This window comes from Stylophora pistillata, chromosome 2 (assembly GCF_964205215.1).
Source record: "Stylophora pistillata chromosome 2, jaStyPist1.2, whole genome shotgun sequence".
Classification (NCBI taxonomy): domain Eukaryota; kingdom Metazoa; phylum Cnidaria; class Anthozoa; order Scleractinia; family Pocilloporidae; genus Stylophora; species Stylophora pistillata.
Window position 1 is genome coordinate 17277960 of NC_142520.1, and position 18166 is coordinate 17296125.

At 39.4% G+C, this 18166-nt stretch overlaps 1 pseudogene; it reads right to left on the reverse strand.

Annotated features, from left to right (window-relative positions):
- Window positions 1-6032: 6032 nt before the first annotated feature.
- On the reverse strand, window positions 6033-10187 carry LOC148737459 (uncharacterized; annotated as a pseudogene).
- Window positions 10188-18166: the final 7979 nt, after the last annotated feature.

Genomic DNA, 18166 nt, shown 5'->3' on the forward strand with positions numbered 1-18166 from the left:
AGGCACCAGAGAGGATAACAAGCTATAACCTGTGACAATATGAATTGAGATAAATTGGATTTTTTCAGTTCTGAAAACAAGTTGATTCTTACAAATGGTTTTTCACCCGCATCCTATTACCTATTGTTGTAATACACAAGGCTTGACATTACACACTGTCATGTATTGTAGTCCTCATAATAATGCAAGCAACGCTGAGTAGGGGATAAGGGGTGAGTAAATTAACAGAAATGGTTTGGAGAGGGTAATATTGGATTAGTCATATAAAACGTATCTTGAAAATAGTTTGTTGAAGATTACATAAAACCTGTTTCATTGTGCACGCACAGATTCATATATGATACGATCAGGCTTATTTCGCAAGACAGGGAGGCCGGAATAATATCTGTATCTCTGTTGAGGAATCAGCTGAAGCTTTGAAAAATCAAGAGAAACCTGACGTAGTAGTCTTGCATTCAAGCTCAATTAGACAAACTTTGCATATTTTATGATACGTAGTGATGTTCACTCTTAAGGGTGGATAAGTAGGACTATTTGCACACGGATTTGTCTAAATCGGAATAAGCTGAAAGTTTGAATGTATTAGAAAAGGCTGCTACCATATTCTATTCTATCCTATTCTTTCCGCTCTTGGTTTTAAAAAATTTTCTTAAACTTTTCATCTAAATCTTAATAAAATAATAATAATACTAATAATACACGTTAATTGAGGCTCTTCCTTAGGGGCTTTTCAGCCACAATGTAGACTAATTAAGAGCTTAAAAATCCCCACTTGCAGGAGGCAGACCTGTAGTCTATTTACAGAGCGCAGCCGAGGAGTTGAACTAGGGGCAACCGAGAACAAATCCAGTGAGTGGCAGGGTGGAGGACTTGAACTCAGGACACCGGACTACAAGTCCAGCACCCTAACCACTCTGCCACGTCGCCTCCCTCAATATTTCTGGTTCAATATTGAGCACCATTTTAATACGTTGAATGTTCCCACCGTCCCACGCAAAATTAAAACTTAGAAGTAAAAAGTTCAGAAAACTTCAAAATAACTTTTTCCCGTTTCTTTTTGCGCGAGCGTTGAAAATTTCTTACACATTCTAATAATGATCAGTTACAGTGGAACCTCTCAAAACCGGACGCCCTTCGGACCGGAGGAAATGTCCGGTTTAGAGGGGTGTCCGGTGTACTGAGGGTTTACCCATGAGGCAGTTTTATGCGGCAGAATGTACTGTCTGACTTTAAGTACCAGTACATGGTGCACGAGCACTAATAAAGCTCATTAGTAAAGGAACTGACAGCATAGATTACAAGGAAGCTCTCTAACGTCATTTTATTTAACCTATCAAAAAATTCAATGTTACACAGGATACTATGATCGCCGCTTTTGATTCATTTGTAGACTTCTTTCTTCTTTAAAATATCACCCACAGTTGATTTACCGATCCCAAATTTACCGCTGAGACCCTTCAGTGTTGGTTAAGGCACCGTTTCCGTGCATTTTATCAACTCAATACTAGTACTCTTCTCTAACGATAACTCGATTCTTTGGCGTTTCGCTGGTCTCTCAAACATAGTGATGTTTGCTACTTTGTTTGTTTTCGCAAGTGATTTCACCCGCAACATGACAGTTTTGGCGGCAAGCTTGAAACCTTCACGTCCGGTTTATCGAGGTCAATTTCTTAATCAGTATGTGACTACGAACTGAAAAAGGCGTCCGGTTTCCGGAAGTGAGGGGTTCCAGTTTATTTAGGTTAAAAATAGAGAAAATGTTTTAAAGAGATTTGGGGGCCGAAAAAAAGGTCCGGTATAGAGAGGATTCCGGTTTAATGAGGGTCTGGTTTAGAAGGGTTCCACTGTACTTTTAATTTGACCAAGTAGATAAAGAGGTCATGTGCAAGCTAAGAGTGTTCACCCCAGGATTGCAGATTTAAGATAGCGCATACGGTTACGATAATTTCTACCCTTGTAATATGAACCCAGCTGCTGGCGATACATCTGGAGGTGAGCACATTCGAATAATCCCACGGAGAAGCTCTTATGGTTCAGAGCTTATCGCCGATCTTATAGATCAAATCTTTGACAACTTAAAAAGCAATATTGATACTAAACGTGATGCCTTTAAGAGCAGTACCCCTTTCCAAAATATCATTTCCGGACAAGGATATCGTATAGTTTCCGCATTCCTGTGGACATCGCCTTATTTTTCCCTAAGGATTTATGATTACCATATTACCCATGTAAGTGAACAAACTCCAACTAACTTCTACTTTCAACACACTACTGCGAAAACTTCAAAATTAGTTTCGTCTACGACCTCGTCAGCTGATGACCAACAAAGAACTAAAAATTTGAAAAATTTTGAAAAAATGCGCGCTTCGTGTAGTAACACACGAAAAGTAGCCGCTCGGGACCAGGTCTTTAGAACCGTCACATTGCCATAACTGCCCTAGGGAAGTTGACATGATTCTACTCGCTTTTGGAATTGTTTAACTTGCCCTCTTCAACCTTATATCTCAGCACAGATTCCGTTATCTGCCTCAACATTGCATCGTCACGAAAAACCCCCGTTACATTCATTACAAAGCCCACTTCATTTCCACCATGCCTTTCACAACAATGTCTCCACAGAACAGAGCTCTCTTCTCGCCGTTATAAAGCATGGAAGTGTTCTCTACCACGAGTATACACACTTCTGGACGTCTCTCTTACATATTTCGATTTACAAGTACAGCAAACCAACTCATATGTAATAGCCGTACTTCGGCATGATCCCTATCCGTCAATCCGGCAGAGAAGGCAGTCAGCATTGGTGCATCGCCTCTGTTTGAAAGGGTCTGATTTTTGGAGCATGGCTTTAAGGGTTGTTGCAGATTACTCAACAACTTTGATCTTAGACTCTGTGGCTTTGATCTCTCTCATGTACCTGCGTTTAATCTGGGAACCAGGCGTTGCTGGGACGAAAATCACTGTTTCATAACCACCCTTTCTAAACCAGTTGTCACGTCTCTTCTTTCTCTCTCGCGCCCGTTCGTGCGCCTTCCACTCCCGTGGCCTATGCAACGGCTTCTCACCATTCGCATCCAGTTCCACTAGTCGGTTGTAGGCAGCCAACGCTGACCGTACTACTTCTTTTCGAAACTTCTGATCGTAAGCAGAATATTGAAGGCGTAACATCATGTGGTTGACGTGAGCAACAATAACCTCCCAGGGTAACTCCCTGCTACAGTTGAGTAGAATCCTTAACATTTCCTGCCTAAGTATTGTTCTCTTGCAACTCCACGGTAAGGCCGATCTTGCATTTATCACAGATCTGGACGCAACATCTTTGTAGTAGAACTCATGTAACACGACCTGTATATCACGGTCTTGCCCATCATCACCTACATGCCTTCTCCTCTCCATCCAGACTTTTAAATCGAGAATGGGTAGTTTTCCATCCACATGTCGCGAGGGTAGTCGACCTCTAATCTTATAGAAGGGTGTATGCTGTTTCCAATCGACTGAAACAACTGCATGCATCGATTATCTGGCTTGAGATTTTGCTCTATTTGTGCAAAGTTCTCATCTTGGGTAAAACTTCCCTCCTCAAATCTGATACCAGCCGCGGAAGCGTTCATGACCCCATTTATGTCATCCACGTATCTCTTGTACACCCGTAACCCCACCCCACTTTCTTCCAGCTTCTTTGCCATTTGTCTGTCCCACCAGATTTATGACTGCTTGACACGTAATTGATTTAGGTAAACTTTATTACTTTGCGTCCTCATAGACAACCAAGTTCTGTGGAATCCTATCGTCTTTGTAGTACAAATGTAAAAATTTCACCAAGTTCCAACCTCTTTGGGTGACAAAATGTATCAAGGAGTTGTAACTAAGGGGCTAAGGGGGAAGGGTGGGGGGACGATGTTTATTTTGACAATTAATTTTTTATGATGAATCGTTCTTGATTTTGATAGTTGAGGATTTAATTCTAGGTCCTTGACGGTTGACTTTTATTTGGAAGATATCAAAATATTCTGTTTTTTTAACATGAATAATTTGAGCAATAATTTTCAGATCTAGCTTTTCTCTGGAGAAATACATTGAAGCCTAGCTAATTCGAAGACCTTGGACAATTGTTAGATCCAAACAACATCTTAAATCTTGACAGCATAGTCACAGAATCAGATGACGAAAGAGATTAAAAAGCTGCGGAGGATTACCGTACGTGATCACAGGCTCGCGCCTGCACTCTCTTTGCTCCAAAAAAAAATATAGAAATAAATTGTGATAATAACAATAATAATAATGATTATAATAATAATAATTTATATGAGAAACGAAATTGATGATAAGAAAAATAATAGTGATAATAATAATTTAAAATAATAATCCTTTATTCACCATAATCACAAAAAGTTAGAAACAAAATTTTGATAAAATGCTTGAAAATCGAAAAAAACGTGTTAAAATGTCTAATAAAAATGTAAGAAAAACTAGAGGATACACACTATGATAACGATAATCCACTCTAATCATCAAAAATGTTTAGAAACAAATTAAGATAAAATCCTTCAAAATCGAAAAATACATGAAAAGGCCGACCAAAATATTATCTTAAAAAAAAAAGAAACTAACTAACAAATGGCAGCCTCTGAACTTTAAAGATCTAGGTCAGTGCATTAGTAAAATCCAATTTGGGCCTTCTAATTATTCTGGATCCTCTTAGGCAGATTAGGGCGGATCTTAATAATGCAAACGAATTAAGTTTTTGCCCTGATCCAGGAAATTTTCTTTGAATAGTGTTCTCCTTTCTTGTCTGCAATGAGTTCTGCAAGGCGATTGTAATGTGTCAAACATTCTTGGCCCACTCCACCAGTCAAAGTGAACACAAGAGGCGTAAAAACGAACCATGTTCGATGTCCAGAACACGTCTTGAGTAGGAACGTTTCTTCTCATTCTCATGCATGCGGTAAATCTGCTGCGGTTCCAGATTTCTGTACGATTCCGCGTTTGGGTGACAAACTCGAATATCGAAATTAAATGCAGATCGATTGTGTTCCCAAAAACCACGAGCATCAATGTCTAGTCTTGCATCTTGCGCCATGTTGGAACCACTGTTTAATTGCTCTCCTGCCGTGTCTTGGTATTGGGGCTCGATTTCCACATCTTTGCAGACAATTTCTAAAAGCTCAACTTTTAAGTCTCTAAGTTCGTTGTGGCGCTGTATAATAATGATAATAATAATAATAATAATAATAATGATAATGATAATGATAATGATAATGATAATAATAATAATAATAATAATAATAATAATGATAATACCAAAAACAAAAGTTATGATAGACTCTGAAAAAAAAGTGCATAAATGTTTCATGTTTCACACGCCGTGCACTCTCGTACTATTCCCTTATGTATAATATTCATGAGCTTTTGTGCTTAAGATTGAGATATTGGTGTGGAAAAAAAAGCTTAGAATAAGTTTTAGAATTTGCACCCAGAAATTTTGTAATCGTGGCAGATATAAAGAAGTAAATATCATTTTTGTTTAATTAATGAATTATTTTATTAATTATATGAATACGATGGCCGGTTGCTATGTAAATTCCTCCCGTTGCTATGCTAGAGGTCACGTGACGACGGGTTCACAGCTTGAGCAGATTTAAGCGTCAGGCTAAAGAGCACTTTTCAGTCGTTTATTTCACATTGGATAATGCTTCCCAACCTTTTTTTTTTCTTTCATATTGAGTGGCTATGGCCTTTCACTTCTATGGCAGAAGAAAGAAAAATCAGGCTTTTTGACTGACTGCTCCACGAAACGACTCGTCTAAGATAGGTACCCTATCGGCTAGCAACGAGCTTTCAGAAGCCAAAACGTCAACGTAACCGTTGTGATTTCGGTATTTCTAGAGTCCTGGGACTGTCATTGAGTAGTTCCTTCTGCTAAAAGAATTTCCTTGCCTCCGGTAATGAATAACCGAGCAGGAATCCTGTAAGTGTTGATTGCAAAGACTGAGATAATAAGACAGAAAATGCGAATGTTATGTAGAGCTGCAGAGCTATCGATCATAGCGCTGCATGTAAAATATGGTCGTTACCCTTTGTTGTTTTACTGAATTAATCATTTGAAGCGGCGTAGTTTGCCTGACAACAACAATTGACTTGCCGCTGTAACTTTGAAGCACGCGACCATCCTCAGGCATTTTCTCGAAGTGCCTCATCTTGAGAAAATTCTCTCCCTTAAATCTCGCTGGAGACTAAATTTTCTCTGCCTTGTCGAGCCTTTTGCAAATTGAGCGTGATTTTCTCACCGTTCTTGGTTGTTTCAGTCCACGCTTCCCCCGTAGCCTTGTACTAAAACCCAGATATGCTTAAAGATTTGAGATGGCATAAATAGAATGATGGGCACCATGAGATCGGTCATTTTGGAGCGAGCGAGTTTTGCATTAATAGAGAACCCGATATCCTTTAGGAAGCCATCCACCAAGGGACCCACAAGCTCCAGCTTGTTGCCTGTGATTTCCTCTAACACGGGTTTGTAGTACCTATGGTGTAATTGTGTACGGCCGAAAGGAACTGGATGAATTAAAAGCACATGGTCGAGTGTCGAGTTGAATCTGTTTTGTGTGCGTGTAATTTGGTTGAATCCGAATGTTTCACAGACCGTGAAACACTACAGGGATCATCAAGGTCTCTCATCCTGTAGTCTCATCCCGTAGTCTCATCCCGTAGTCTCATCCCGTAGTCTCATCCCATCATCAAGGTCTCTCATCCCGTAGTCTCTACGGAGTTGGTATTCCAAAACCGGTCACCTCTCTCTGTTTCATCCACCATGCCGAAGCGCCTTAGACATAGTTTGTTTGATGTGTTCGCGCTGTCATTATTTGCTGCCATTTTTTAATGGGCCTTTACTTTTCGGGCCAATTGCCGCTGACGATTTCTGCGCCAGCGTGCTTCAGAGTTGCGGGAGGAAAACCCTACTTTCTAGGCAACCGACCATCATTTGCTTGGCTGCTAGGAATTTATCTACAATGACTGATATGCGGCTCCATATTAATGATTTCCATGCCTCATATCTTGAGCCATCTGTGACAGATCTGCTTTGAATTCAGTGTGTTTTCTTATTTTAAATTTCTCTTCTAGGAAGGCCTTCTGCTTAGCCACGGCGGACGGGCAGTCTTTCTCGAAGATCGCAATGCCCAGCTATGGGGTAACACTTGAACAATTTACTCTGAGATTTCAGAAGGGGCAATTTGGGCTGTGCACTAGATCATTCCTGATGTTTTTAAATGTAAAGTATCTTTGCCTTGTCGAGAGCCGAGTGCCTTTCCTCTATATTATGCACGTGCCATACTGTATACGCCACTACACGTTGCAGTGGTGCTGAAAAGTACTCACGCATCCTTCAACTTAAAAAGAACAAAAGATCGGCGTGTTTGTTGTCAATGGATGTAACTTCTCCACTCCTTAAACGACGTCTGTCTTTTTTCGAAGAAGAGACTGCTTTTTTTCAAACAAAAGGATGGCTTAGAATTCCCCAGAAGAAAAGTAACTGTCGGGAAAGACTGGATCTCTCACTGAACCCATCTGTTGAGAACGACTCAATAAACCCGCGGTTAAACAAACCGTTTTACTTTATTTTGACTAAGAAAAAACACCTCCGTGGCGAATACTCGGTCTGAACAAAAGGGCAAAACTCCTGGAAATAAGTAAAAGTACTTGACATTTGATCCCTGTCACTCATTTCTAAATACGGTACATGTAACACAACGTCACATTCTCTTGAACACCATCAGTTTGGACAAAAAAAAAGAGAGGATAAAAAGATGGCTATAAAAGATGACTATAAATTACGCGCGTGAGAAATTAACATTTGGTAAAAGTGAGCAAGAACTATAAGGAAAGAATACCATTGTTTGTAAAATTGTGGCCCAGGACTTGTGGGTCTGCATGTCATGCAATCCGAGAACAGCAGGATGCAGTTCACGGCAGTAACTTGTGAAGCCAATGCACAATCCATGTTTGGCGCTAATGCATGGTATGTACAAATTCGTGAAAAATACTCAAATCAAAGTGTAAATATGGCAGACATATTGATTTTACGGTTCATTACCAGTTTCAAATTGTATCCGTATCGTATGGGACGATTTTGCATTTTGGCTTGTTTTGTTTGGAGAATAACCGCTAACATTTTAAATATGAAGTAACCTGAGCAACAGAAACAACGAAAGTTGAACTAAATAAGCTTTCTATCCAGAGTGTAGAAACGATTTCTCGCCCCAAAACTGCCTGATGTCTTTTGAACGTGCGCATTGTTGATCTTTCACTTCGAATTGCGTGACAAGGAATGGCGTATTTTAACCTCCGTGTTACTTTTCTTTGGGGTCCTAAAATTTCGTAGTCTTGAGTAGGCCAAAAATTGTATTGGATTTTTGTGAATAAGAAGCCTTGTTCTTCGCTGGATTAACTTGGTATAACCCCATGCTATGTACCAAGGTACGATTTCACACTCTCAATTTTGCCATTCCTTCGTCCGCCTAAATGAGTGGAGTAACATTTGACGATAAAAACTTGCGACAAAACATTGCTTATAATAATAATAATAATAATAATAATAATAATATCGTTTATTCAAACCTCTTGCAGAGAATGCTGAATTACAGGTTTATAATATCAACAAGAATTATAGGGAAAAAAGGGGGAAAACTGTACAAAATGCATTAAACTACATACAAGTAAAAATAGCAATTACATAAAAATGATACTACCAACTGAAAATGATAATGTTTATTATAAAAAAAAGCGAGTATGATTAAGCTGGCGAGTATTTGACTATCACAAAGTTCTTAAAACGATCGGTGGACTTTTTTGAGTGATAGTGAGTACGATTTAATCTTAAATTGTAGCGGTCTGAAGATTTACGAACGTCGGTATACATTGCAGTATAAAGGGAGTTGTCATTATGAATACGACTTATTAAGGATTCACAGGCAGCACTACGGCGTGCATCAAGGGTTTCAATACCGGCTAGCATTAGGGTCTCTGAGTACGAATGACCTGGCCAAATAATGGTGAGAGCACGCCTCTGCACTGACTCTAAGGTCTTAGATAAGTAGGACGGTAAATTGGCAAATGCAGTAGAGGCGTACTCAAGTATGGAAGCTGCCGTAAAGCAAACAACCGTCTGTTAGCCTTCTTCAGCAGGTGGTCAACATGCGTCCCCCAGGAGAGGTCATTGGACAAGTTGACGCCTAAGAGCTTGAACGACGAGACCTCTTCTATAATAGCGCCCCCCGTTACGACCTGGGGAGCCTTGCAACTATTATACTGAAGGAAGTCAACAGTCAAGCACTTACATTTAGTAGGATTAAGGCGCATGTTGTTGATGTTAGCAAAATTTTGGATGTCATTCACAAGGAAGTTAAGTACAGAAGGAGAATTTCTTGGAAGAATTTCCATGATAGTTAAGTCATCAACAACCTTGATACGCAAGCCTCAGGAAGCCATCAGGTCATTAACCATGGAAGCAAACAAAATAGGCCCTAAACGGGTACCCTGTGGTTTTCCGCCGCACAAAGCCTGGGAACTAGAACTGACCGCACCTATGCGCGTAACCTGAGATCTACCGAGTAAGAAGCACGCAAGCCAACGTACCAAACTGGCGTCTAGATTGAACTTAGATAGTTTTTCTATAAGGACTTTATGGTCTATTAAGTCAAAACCCTTACGAAAGTGCGCGAAAAACAATCGCACAACACAGTTCCCTTTATGAGGGCTTCGAGAATCAAATAGAGTAGATAAATAAGGAATTGTTCCGTACTATCCCCAGCAACCGCAAACTGCTTGACGTCAAGATCCGCTAGTATGGAAGGGAGAATCCTGGTGAGCGTGAACCCTTCTAATAGCTTGGTCACTTGAAAAGTAAGACTGATGGGGCGGATGTCCTCTTCTATTTTCATGGGTCGTGACGTCTTAGGCAGGGGGCAAACAATCGCTGACTTGAGAAGAGGAGGGAGGTACCCCTTGCTTAATGACGAGTTGTAAATGTCGGCAATACCGGGAGCCAATTCAAAAGCAAAGGTCTTAAGAATAGAGTTGGGAATCCCGTCAGGCCCCGGCGCTTTCTGGGTCTTGATTCTGCGGAGCGTGACATACGCCTCCCGTTTGGTCACAAACAAATGACTTGGTATCTCATCAGCACGTATGCGCGCCATATCAGCCGATATTAAGGGGGAGAACCCAGACGTTAGAGGCACAAAAAAGTCATTAATATTTTCTGCAAGATCATTCACTGTATCTACAGTCTCTGTATCTATAAGTTGACTATACCACAAGCCCTCGCTACACGAAACACCTGACAAGTTCTTGATCGATTTTCACCACTTCCCAACATGCGTGCTCTTGAGACTTTTAACTTTGTTTTCATAGAAGGCTTTTTTACTGTGGTGAATAAGCCGCTGAACATTATCACGCCAAAGCTTAAACAGAAAGGAGTCTTTCCCATGCTGGGCTAAATATTTCTGCCGTTTCTTGATCGCAATCTTGATCGCGTTGGTTATCCGAGGTTTATCTTTTTCATGGACCTTAAATGTTTTAAGCGGGAGGAAACAGTCAACAGCGTTCATAAGAGTTTGATGAAAAAACTCAAATATATATTAGCATAGGATCTTAAAGAAAAAAGGCTGTCCCAGGAAAATGACGTAAGCCACTGGCAAAAACTCTCTCATACGACTATGACGCGTGTCGCGGCGAGTTAGTGTTCTTTTAGCCAGGGTGGTCTTACAGACACGCGAGTGAATATACACACAGAAATGGTCGCTGGATCCAGATTTCGGAAGCTGTCGGGGAACTGGTAATAGCTTAGGCTGATTAGTTAGGCACCAGTCTAGGGTGCCTGTGTCTCGCGTGAAAACTGATACTATTTGCGAAAGTCCGCACGTGCGCTTATTATAGATGTCCGAAACATTGGTCGAGTTTGGGTTGAAGTCTCCTGAGACTATGACCATACATTCCGGGTGGTCCCAAAGGTACGCATCTACTACGCTTTGTAGATGATTACATAATTCCTCATTATCTGCAACCATTGCGTTCGGTGGATGATATATAACTCCGAGTAAAATTATAGAGATATGGCGAGGGAGCCGATGAGGTCTTATTTGAAGCCATAAGGTTTCCGTAAGAGTGCCACGAAGCTCAAAATCGATCAACCGCTGACATGGGATGTTACATTTGACATGAGCAGCTACACCGCCAGCATGGGGTGGCCGGTCATTTCGAAACAGAATATAATCCCGCATATTTACAACAGTGTCAGGAATTTGCTCTGATAGCCAAGTCTCTGTGACACAAATAACATCAGCGCTTTTATCTTCAGCAATGCACTCTAATTCATTCACTTTCGGATGAAGCGATCTCGCATTGAAAATAAGGCCCGACGGTAAAGAGGCTGGGAATCGATGGCTAGTAACAGGAGCTAGTTTGTTTGCTTTCTTGACCGGGATAAGATTATGTAAATTCCTACAATGAAATAAAGCTTTATCGAAACGCCGCGGAACAATGACTGGAATATTCCTGGATAGCTTTATTCTCTTGCCAGATCGCTTGCCTCTATAATTAAATATCCCACAAGCTCGGAGGCCACCGAAGAATGATCGATCGAACTTCAAAACATAGTTTCGGCGTAACGATAACAGCTCACTCTCGAGTATTGGATGATAGGGGAATGGCGGTTATGCAAATTAACATTGTAAAATTTAAAAACGATAAAAAGCTATAGAAAGCTAACATCGACGACGTTTCGACGTTAAAGTGCACCTATACCCAAATTTTTTTTTTTCGCTTAACGAAATAAGCTTATTTTTTGGAGTATTTCTCTGCAAAAATTTCTTAATTTGCTCAAATCTTTAATTTTCTTTGCCCAGTCAAAATACGGAAAATCGGCCGCCATCTTGTCCCACGACCGAGTTTAAAGAGGAATGGCTCTAGCGGGTAATGTGACTTCAAATCGAGAACACGAAAGTCTGCATTTCACACATTTTCACTTGTTTGGGGAGGTTGTAGTCGATGTTGTCCGAAAATATGCCGACTAAGTGTGTTGTAGAAGGATGTAGCAACGCGCGAAATTTGCAAGAGGGTATCGCGCTTCGTACATTCCTCATACAACACACCTAGTCGGCATATTTCGGACAATATCGACGACAACCTTCCCAAACAAGTGAAAATGTGTGAAATGCAGACTTTCGTGTTCTCGATTTGACGTCACATTACCCGCTAGAGCCATTCCTCTTTAAACTCGGTCGTGGGGCAAGATGGCGGCCGATTTTCCGTATTTTGACTGGGCACAGAAAATTAAAGATTTGAGCAAATTAAGAAATTTTTGCAGAGAAATACTCCAAAAAATAAGCTTATTTCGTTAAGCGAAAAAAGATTTTTGGGTATAGGTGCACTTTAACATAACGTCATTATCAAGTCAAGACTGTATAAAAATAAGTTCTATAAATACTAAAAACGAACAATAAGGGAAAAAGAATTTCAAAAAGTTTAGCACGTATGGGGTCCGGTTGGACGTTCAGATTAGGTTTTAATTTCTTAATATAAAGCATTTCAAACACTAAACAATCAAATTCCCTTTGATACTTTCTGAGAATCTTAAAATGACTATCATTCACACGATCCCTCCTACCATGCGCTTCATGAAAATGCTTGCCAATTGCAGAATTTTTTTTGTTCAGCGACACGTTGAAAAAGGTGTCGGGCCGTATAGCCGACATAATGTGCATCGCACAGATCACATACAAAATGATAAAAAACGCATCGCTGATTAATAATTGACGGCTTGGGATCTTTAGGTTTTAGGTCTTGTTCTAATTTCTTGCTTACAAAAACTGGCTGCAAAACGAGGCCAATCTTATTACTGAGATCACACAGTTGTCTCCGAACAGAATTAGCTGAGACCTGATCTTTGAATGGTAGATTAACTCTGACTCTGTTGCTCTCGTCAGCATTTCTCTCCGCTGTCCCTACAGAGGGTTTACGAGAAACAAAATTGGAAATAACTGAGTCTGTAACACTACAAGGGTAATGAAGACGGCTAAAAATGGAGCGTAATTTGGCGCATTCTCTTCATTAAAAGCCTCTAATGTGGAGGATAGCGCATAAGCGCGGTGTAACATTGTCTTTAATAAAGAGTCTTTATAGCGTTTGTCAGTATGACCGTGGAATTGTAAAAGCAAGGCAATATTAGTTGGCTTTCTATAGACTTGAGTTTCAAGTTTTGTTCCATTCTTGATGATAACAATGCGGATAAAAGGAATCCTATCATCAACAGGAAGCTCCATCCTGAACAGTAAACTGAGATGTAAGCCATTCAGGGTAGTAAGAAACTTAGTGGCAGTATCAGTATTTGACATTCTTACAAGAGTATTATCAACGTTCTTCTGTACAAATGAGGCCAACATTGTCATGCATTGTAGTTCTCATAATAATCCAAGCAACACTGAGTAGGGGATAAGGGGTGGGTAAGTTAACAGCAATGGTTTGGAGCGGGAAATATTGGAATAGTCATATGAAACGTATACTGAAAATAGTTTGTTGAAGATTAAATAAAACCTGTTTTATTTTGCATGCGCACGCACAGATTCATATGATACGATCAGGCTTGTTTCGCTAGACATAGGGAGGGAATGGAATTTGTATCTCTGCTAACTTAGCTGAAGCTTTTAAAATAAAAAAAAACCTGACATAGTAGTCTTACATTCAAGCTGTATTAGACAAACTTTGCATATTTTATGATTAGTGATGTCCGCTCCTAGGGGTGGACAAGAAGATTATTCGAACACAGATTTGTCTAAATCAGAACAAGCAGAAAGTTTAAATGTTTTAAATATGGCTGCTATCATATTTTATTCTAACCTGGGTTTTTTTTCGCTATTGCTTTTGAACAATTTTCTTTAAATTTACACCTGAATCTAAACAAAATATTTCTGGTTCACTATTGAATGCCTTTTTAATACGTTGAATGTTTCTACCGCCTCGCGCAAAATTAAAACTTAAAAGTAAAAGGCTTGGAAAACAACAAAATAACTTATAATAAAAGGAAGCAGGGTAGCCAAGTTCTTCTTATACTGTAACCTAGGAGTCTGAAAAAAGTGTAATCAAGAAGCTTTCCTTTTGCCTACTATCGTTTCTTTTGCCCAAGCATTATCGGGGCCACTATGTTGCATTCTTTTTTGAAAACAAGTCACCTTTTTCCGCTCTGCTAACCTCAAAACTCCCCTCTTCCACCCCTTACGAGTTTCTCGAGCCCAAATGATTGGTGATCTTTTTTTCCGTGTCTTCTGAAAACTCCGATACCAAACACAACCAGTCTTCTCACGCTGTATTTTTTTCGGTCATCACTTTAAATATCTTTTTTAGCAAGTAAGGAAATATCATTCGAAAAGTTGTTCGCACTGTAACCAAAACAAAATATCCCACGCGGTATCTCGGCTCTAATATAATATGAAAGATGTAACATTTGATGACATTCTACTAGATATATACACTGTAAGTGTCATTGTCCCTGATTATATGTCCTTGGGCTGACTTTAAGTTGAGAAATGAAAAAGTTATTAAACAATATCTCTTATATTACTAATTATATTCTTCTCATGAGAGTCTCAGATAGGTTTATTCAATTTAAATTGATTCTCTTTTTACCATAGTCACCTTATTTCTTGTAAAATTGAAAGACTCAAGTACCTCTTACGTCTATATTTGGTTATGATATATCTGAAGCGTGATAGATTAGCGTAATTCATTTTCTATTGGTAGAGATATTGGGCTACAGCCTCTTTTCCTTTGAACCTTCCGCCCATGCCCCCCACAAACTACTTTGAATCCAGAGCAGAAAGAAGATTATCATTCATTTCATGTCTTGTCCTGGTAACCCGTAAAGCCTTTTACCGCGAAAAGGACGCTAGAGAGTTCACGCAGGCAGAATTAAGCGGAAGTGGACAAGTTTCCTCCCCCCTAGGATGGAAGAAATAAGCCTCCAGTGGCTACGCAACTTTTCATCCCGCCTCCTTCCTTCTACCCTAAAACTGGAATGGTAACTAGGCTAAGAACTTGTGGACTGGGTTGATATACATATATCATAACGATTGTCTGATTGACGACTACAAAGTGTGGCCTTATCTATCATTATGCTATTTTAAACAATAGTACATTTTTTTTTAACTTTGGTGAATATGTCTGATCATTTCAGTGTAGTAACTGTTACAACTATCTCTTCAACACTTTCGTTTTCCCTGTGCATTGTCCTTTTACATTCCCTGCAGGACTAAAATTAGGAGGAATAGTCTTCACTTTTGACTTACAGATATCTTAGGTTGGTATTCTTCATGAATATCTCTTTTGGTAAGTCCTCCAACTGGTTGTTGGACAAGTACCTGTCAACAAATGATGGCAGTTAGTTTGTGTAACGGGCGTTCAGCTGCATTGCTGATATAAATGCATTATCGTTATCATCAATACCTTCAAGTGGTGAGAAATGTTTTGGGTAAGAAGCAAAGCTACTAATACTGCAAGAGATTCCTATTTTGAGCCAAACGTGTCCACTGCACTATTACATTTCGTTGATCACGCGGAACCGATATTTCAGACATCCTTCCATGCAACATGTATTAGCCATTGGCCAATCCTATTTTTGAGAATCCATAGGGGTTTCGTGCTTTCTTTGGTGGCATTTCCTTTACCATTAAGAAATGAACTGAGGACAAAGTGATTTTGTCAAAGAGCATTTGAAATAGCGTATCAATTTTTCGTAAAAAGGTGCTGCGCAGTACTGCAAAATTAAATCCTAACCCTGTGGAAAGGAGGCAGTTAATGTACAAATGTCTTTCACACAATTTCTGTGATGATATTTTAGCCAATTTACGGTTAACGGATACATATTATTTTCATTGTCGGCAGTGGAACCAACTGATTCGCATAATTGAGTTGGAAAGCACGAAATAAGGACTCTAAGCCTTCGATCTTTCTTTTGGAAATACGGAATGTTTAATTATTTTTCTTTCTTTTTTCCGTGAGCTTTGAAAATTGTGATGAGTCTATTACAGCCAATTTCAAGTCTCTACATCTACGAAGATTTCCTTGCTCTATTCTGCTACGTTTATAGTATTTTCGACAATTTGAACATTTTACTAAATATCATCTCTCGAACCTTACTAAGGCGTAAATCTTCAGAAATGATGATTACTCCCTGAGCACACCGCACCAAGAGATTATAAACTGAGAAAACTTATCCCCGTGACCCATATGCATGATGTATTTGAAATGTCGCGCCATGCTGGGAAGTTATTCTTATTTATACCTCCCGTGGATCATCACATTTCAAAATGGAATTTGTCTGTGAGTGAAGAGATCTCAAGTTAGATAGAAACTGTCAATAGGAAGTAAGACTAAAATGGCCAAGAAATATTTCGGGACGACAGACTTATTCAAAACAGTTTTTGATTTGCTGTTAGATGTGAAAAACGTACGAGTTTCTTACGTGTACAAAGCCCACGCGGTAAAATTCATCATGCTTAGGTAGTTGTTTACTTGCCTTCAAGGCCAGAGATTGCGCAGCGTTATGTTCAAAACTCTGAAAAAACTTCGATTTGACGCGAAATCTTCTATTAAACAATACTTTTTGAACACATTGTTACTCGAACATAATATTTACCGGGCCATCGAATCGTCAAATCGTCGCTACGCTCGGCTTGAAGTCCGAAAGTTCGGTTTTCACTTTACGTTTGTCTTGGTCAAAGCACATTTGCCATATAAAGAAACACTTCTCACAAAAAGTTGGTACCTTAAAACGTATGCGGAAATAAATTACCCCCTAAAGTATTAGATGAAATTTATTTCAAATTCATTATACCAGCAGTAACATATGCTATAGTTGTGTGGGGAAATTGTAGTACTGCTATGCTCAACTCCTTGAATCCTATACATGAAAGAGCAGCTGGGCTAATACATAAACAAGATAATCTTCAAAGTATTAATTGGCTTCCCATGTCATACTTCTACTATAGGCGTTTACTGCTGTTCATGTTCGATGTCATCAAAGATAATGTTCTTCACAACCTTGCATCTTTATTTATTCTAAAGTCCGGCAGTAGATCTTCTCGAAGGGGCAGCCAATTTGTTATTCCATGTGTAAAATATGAAATTGGCGAACAATCTATTCAATACAGAGGACCAACAGTTTGGACATTTCTTAATAGATTAATCAATATAAATGAGACAATAAGTAAAGACAGATTGAAGCAAATTTTGCGTAGATTTCCAAGGACATCAATAATTTCTCATTCAGAGCTCCCATGCTAGTTAACAAACATAAGCACTATGCATATTTTAAACTTGATTTTATCCTCTACATTTTATATAATCTTAACTAATTTTTCTTTTCACTTGACTATCTTTTGTTACCAATATTGTTATAATACATGTGCATATGGACTTTTTATAAATTTTGGATGCAGGTCCACATCAGCCCTTGGCTTCCATATTATGTAACATAACCTGCTTTATCAAATAAATGTAACTATGTATGCATGCATATGTGTATGTATGTATGTACGTCCATAATTCGCATCGCCTTAGAGAATCGTAGTGTCATTGACTCGAGAGCTTATTCTGTCATCTTTAAGACCTTGATATCCATTCTTTTCCAAGCAGAATATTCTATAGCATTGTTACTTTACATTCTGAGCTCCACAAGGTCTAACTCGATCGCAAATGAACGAAAAATCCGACTTGAAAATTTTGAGGGTCGGCCGCGCGGACGTCATTTTCAAATTTGATCATATTGTATTTTCGTGATAGCATACATGACAGAGGGCAGGTACGTACGTACGAACGCACGCTCGGTCAATCACGTGACAACCAAACGAAAAGAGGTTGACCATATTCCATGGGTATGGGGCTCTGCCCCACGCGTGCTTCGCGCGCGTAGGAGTCCCGCTATCATTCTCAAGATATCAGGTGGCTCCACAGGTATTATAATGCTCTTATCACTTTGGCCACTTGAACACCCAAGGGTGATGTGGTTTCCTCTTTAAAATAAAGTTTCAGTTCAGTTGAACAGAAATATGAACAGAAATAGAGAGCCAAATTTAAATACGGTTATTAGGAACCAGATGTCTCTATGGGGGCTTTAAGGATTCAG